A 5334-nucleotide genomic window follows, 5' to 3' on the forward strand; every position below is an offset into this window, starting at 1 on the left:
GCAGACAGAAAAGATGGGGCTGCAGACCTCTCATCTGACCTCCCGTCTGACCTCCCGTCTGACCTCCCGTCTGACCTCCCATCTGACCTCCCATCTATTTGCACAGACCTCCCAGTGCAAACAGAGCATCTGTTTGTTACTGGTTTCTGCACCGAGGTTCTTCATGTGATTTCATGTGATAAAGGATTCCATCTCTAAGACCAAAAAGGCTTCCAGATACTGACACGTCCTGAATGAGTAGAAAAACTTACTCAATGTTTAGTATTTGTTGTTGTTTAGTCGTTAAGTTGTGTCTGACTCTTTTGTGACCCCCATGGGCTGTAACCCGTCAGGCTCCTCTGTCCATGGGATTTCTCAGGCAAGAATACTGATATGAGCTGTCATTTCCTTCTCCAGAGAATCTTCCTGACCCAGAGATCGAACCTGCGTCTCCTGCTTTGCAGGCGGATTCTTTACCACTGACCCACCTGGGAAGCCCAGTAGTTTTATTTATGTAACTCTAAACCTTTTAAGAGTTACATAACTCTGATTTATGTAACTCTAAATCATTTTAAGCAATCAAGGGCAAGGTGAGTCAGAGTGATCTGTTGCAAACAAAAGAGTGTCCACCATAAGAAGCAGATTTGGTCCTTTATATACGTGATCTCAGGTGTCCTCACAGTGGCCTTATGACACAGGCACCTTTATGTCCACTTGATGGATGACGATGCTGAAGGACAGAGGTTAACTTGCCAGAGGATCACACTGCTAGCACATAATGAAATCAGATTCTGTCCTACACAATCTGGCTGCACAGACTATGAACCAAAACAAGATGTTAAGTTGTTTTTAGCTAAAGTACTGAAATTTCCAAAAGATTTACTTTAATATGTATGTATGTGTGTATATTGGAGAGGGGATAGGCTACCCACTCCAGTATTCCTGCCTGGAGAATCCCATGGACAGAGAAGCCTGGCAGGCTACAGTCCACGGGGTTGCAAAGAGTTGGACACAACTGAGCAACTAATACACATGCACATGTGTATATATTCCTGTAAATATATACATCTATGAATTCTAGGAGACAAGGGAGTGACATTGTAGCCAGAATGCTGGGACTGTCCTGCCTTACAGCCCAAGTTTATCTCTGCCGTGGGTCACAAAGAGCCTCTGCTACAGATGGGCAGTTAACTGTTCTGATGATTACAAATTACCACAACGCATGACTTCCAAATTTGAGATGTTTGTCCAAATATGAATGTGCCCTTGAGAATGTTTCCCACATAAGGAAAGCATTCATCAAGAGTGTCACGGCAGCATAAAGGCTGAGAACTGATCGTTGCTTTAGAGTGTATATTGCTGTTCGGTGCTGATTTTAATTATCTACAGGCCAGGGGATGGTGTGACCTAGTACACCTTTTAAAGAATCTAAAATATCTGAAAGCTCATAGTCTGGCAAAGAGACAGAAATGTCTGAGAGATTTGGTTGTATGAGTGGTAAAGTCATGTGTTGGAAAAGCAAGAAAACACAACAATTAAAAAGCAAGAGACTGTTTTTCACGAAGATGGGGCCAAAGGCAAAGGAGGAAGCTGATGCCCTTCCAGAGTCAAAGCCAAAGCAAAGGCTTGGAAGGCCAGTAAAGCCGTCCACAGACTGCTTTGGAAAGATGTCCACAACCACAGAAAAAGAAGATCTGAGCATCACCCACCGTCCAGTGGCCCAAAGCACTGTGGCTCAGGAGGCAGCCCAAATATCCTTGGAAGGGCACCCCTGGGAGAAACCGGCTTGATCACTGCCATCATGAAGTCCTCCTCACCACTGAGTCAGCCACGAGGAGCAGAGACGACAACACCACACTGGTGTTCATTGTGAACATCAGGGCCAACAAGCACCAAACTAGTCAGGCTGTGGAGAAGCTCCATGCCACCTACTGTGCGCGTGCTAGTGTCTGTATGTCAGTGGTACTTTCTCAGTTTGTCTCACCCCCAGCTGAGTCCGCAAGTCTGTTCTCTAGGGGTTCATTAGCGGGAAGTTGCTGTACAGCACAGGGAGCCCAGCCTGGCGCTCTGTGATGACCTAGAGGGGTGGGCGGGGGAGGGGAGTGAGGCTCAAGAGGGGGACGATACATATATAATTATGACTGATTTGCATTGTTGTGTGGCAGAAACCAACACAATATTGTAAAGCAATTTTCCACCAATTAAGAAATATTTTTAAAAGAAGCTCTACGCCATTGAGCCTGGTGTGCTGCAGTCCACAGGGCTGCAAAGAGTCAGACACAGCTTTGCGACAGAAGAACAGCAATGGCCTTGACACGACAAAGGTCGACACCCTGATCAGGACTGATGGAGAGAAGAAGGCATATGTGCAACTGGCTCCTGACTATGATGCTTTGGATGTTGCCAACAAAATTAGGATCATCTAAACTGAGTCCAGCTGGCTAATTCCAAATATAAAACTTTTCACTATATAAAAAATACTGAGAGGTGGACTTCAAATGCTTCGGGGAGCTGGGAGCTGAATTTCCCAGAGCAAAATATTCCTCAATCATCTTTAGCATAGCCATCCAAGCCACCTCAATTCCTAACAATATTCCCAATGTTTTATTAATAAATCTTGAGGAAGGTGGGTAATTTATTTCTTGAGTTAATTCATTTAATGCATAAATAAACCTCTCCTCAAGCTGATATTTACATGCAGAACCTAGCCATATAGGTCACTTACAGAATCAGGATGCAAGTCAAATTCATCGTAACCTCACTGCCTTTCCATCAGCATTTCATTGCACAATAAAATATTTGGCTGTTGGAACATCTACATCCACATTCTTTGTATACAGTGTACTCTTTCTCAGTACTTTGTATATAGACCTTTTTCTCAGTACTTAAAACACATTTGACAACGAGTGACAATGTGGCTGCATGTCACTATCAACTTGAGAATTTTATTTATGTATGAAATGAATTAAATCTAGAAATAAATTATCCATTTTCCTCAAGATTTATTAACAAAACACCGGAAATATTGTTAGGAGTTAAGTTTTAAAATCTAAGCTTAAGAAGACTATAAGGGTGATACTAATAAAAATACAGAACGCACGCATGCATGCTGTCTCTTCAGTCGAGTCCGACTCTTTGAGACTCCACAGACTGTAGCCCGCCAGGCTCAGGACCTCTAAAAATTCTCTACTCTATAAAGAAACGAGGCTGGCAAAAACTGTCATGATCAACTTTTTGGAACCCTGGAAATTAATCAAAGGCTATAAGCCGTCAGGGAACTTTTTTTTTTTTTTTTTTTTCAAGAAAAAAGGCTGAGTTTGGTAAAGAACAATGAGCCTTGTGGCATTTTTAATTTGCCCTATTCTCATCCCTCCTCTCACTATATGATAATCACGAATATCAATAGCCCACAATCACAGTTAAAAACTGCAGCCTGGGGAAATTTTCTGGTGGTCCAATGGCTAAGACTCCACACTCCCAATGCAGGGGGCCTGGGTTTGATCCCTGGTCAGGGAACAAGATCCTATACGCTTCAGTGAAGATCGAAGATCCCACATGCTGCAAATAAGACCCAGCACAGCCAAACAAATAAATAAATAGAATAAATATTTAACAACAACCAAAAAATTAACACACACACACACACACACACATACACACAGCAGCCTGGCAACCACTGAAAGTAGCAAAAGGGGCTGATATTCATGCAAGATGCAATAGGATAACCAAAACCTGGGGGTAAATAAAAAGGTAAGGAATAAGATATTTATGTGGGGCTTTGCAATTATCGGACATATTCGTGGGAATCTAGAGGGCCATGTAGCTGCATAATAGAGCATAAGTAGTGCATATGTTCTGACCACTTACATGTACCATTGTAAGGAAGGCCCCCGGCAAGAAAGGAAGAAGCAAAAGTATTTCTATTTGCAGATGTCATGATTTTATATTTATAAAACCTTATGGATTTATTAGAAATCCATATATACAGAAAACCAATTGGAGCTAGTAATCAGGTTCAACAAGGCTGCAGACATGAGAAACAACTGTATTTCCATACAATCCAAGAATAAAAAATTTTAAAGTTTATTTACAATAGCATCAATAGAACAAAAGCCTCAGGAATAAATTTAACAAAAGAAGTGAAAGACAAATACACTGAAAACTGTAAAACATTATTGAGTGAAATTAAAGATCTAAATAAATGGAAACACAAACCAGGTTCATGGGTTGGAAGATTTAATGATGTTTAGATTGTGTATGGGTTTCCCAGGTGGCGCTAGTGGTAAAATAACCCACCTGCCAATGCAGGAGATGCAGGAGACCACAGGTTTCATCCCTGGGTTGGGAAGATCCCCTGGAGAAGGGAATGGCAACCCACTCCAGTATTCTTGCCTGGGAAACCCCATGGACAGAGGAGCCCGTTGGGCTACAGTTCATGGGGTCACAAAGAGTCAGACTTGACTGAGCACAGCACACAGATTAACTAGAGTTTCTCACAGTTGCTGTAACAGATGATCACAGAGCGGGTAGCCTAAAACAACAGAAATCTATTCTCTCCCACAGTTGTGAAGGTCAGGAGTCTGAACTCAAGGTGTCATCAAGGATGTGCTCCCTCAGAATCTTTCCTTGCCTGTTCCAGCTTCTGGTGGCTGCAGGCACCTGTTGATTTGGGTTTCATGATTCCCATCTCTGCCTCCATCTTTATATGGACTTCTCCTCTGTGTGTCTAAGTCTTAAAATCTCCCTCTACCTTTATCTTATAAGAACAACTGTCATTGGATTTAGGGCTTACTGTAAATCCAGGATGATCTTATTTTGAAACAATTACATCTATAAAGAGTCAACTTCCAGAAAAAATTCACATTCACAGGTTCCAGAGTTTAGGACGTAATATATCCTTTTGGGACCACCATTAAATCCACTACAGGTGGAAGGATTTTCCAAATTGATCCACGGAATCAAAATGCAATCCTTTTCAAAATTCCAGCTGCCCTTTCCCCCCAAGAAATTGAGAAGTTGATCCTAAAGTATTGATACATAAGAATATGCAAGGGACCTAGACTGCCAAAACGATCCGACAAAAAAATAACAAAGTTGGATGGCTTACATTCTCCAAGTTCAAAGCTTAATATAAGTTCACTTTAGTCTCTCAGTCATGTCCGACTCTTTGCAACCCCATAGACTGCAGCACACCAGGGTTCCCTGTCCATCACCAACTCCCAGAGCTTGCTCAAACTCATGTCCATCAAGTCGGCGATGCCAGGTGTACACCCATGGTGGATTCATGTTGATGTATGGCAAAACCAATACAATATTGTAAAGTAATTAGCCTCCAATTAAAATAAATTTATATTA

The sequence above is a fragment of the Bubalus kerabau genome, chromosome 15, assembly GCF_029407905.1.
Source record: "Bubalus kerabau isolate K-KA32 ecotype Philippines breed swamp buffalo chromosome 15, PCC_UOA_SB_1v2, whole genome shotgun sequence".
In the NCBI taxonomy this organism is placed as follows: Eukaryota; Metazoa; Chordata; class Mammalia; order Artiodactyla; family Bovidae; genus Bubalus; species Bubalus kerabau.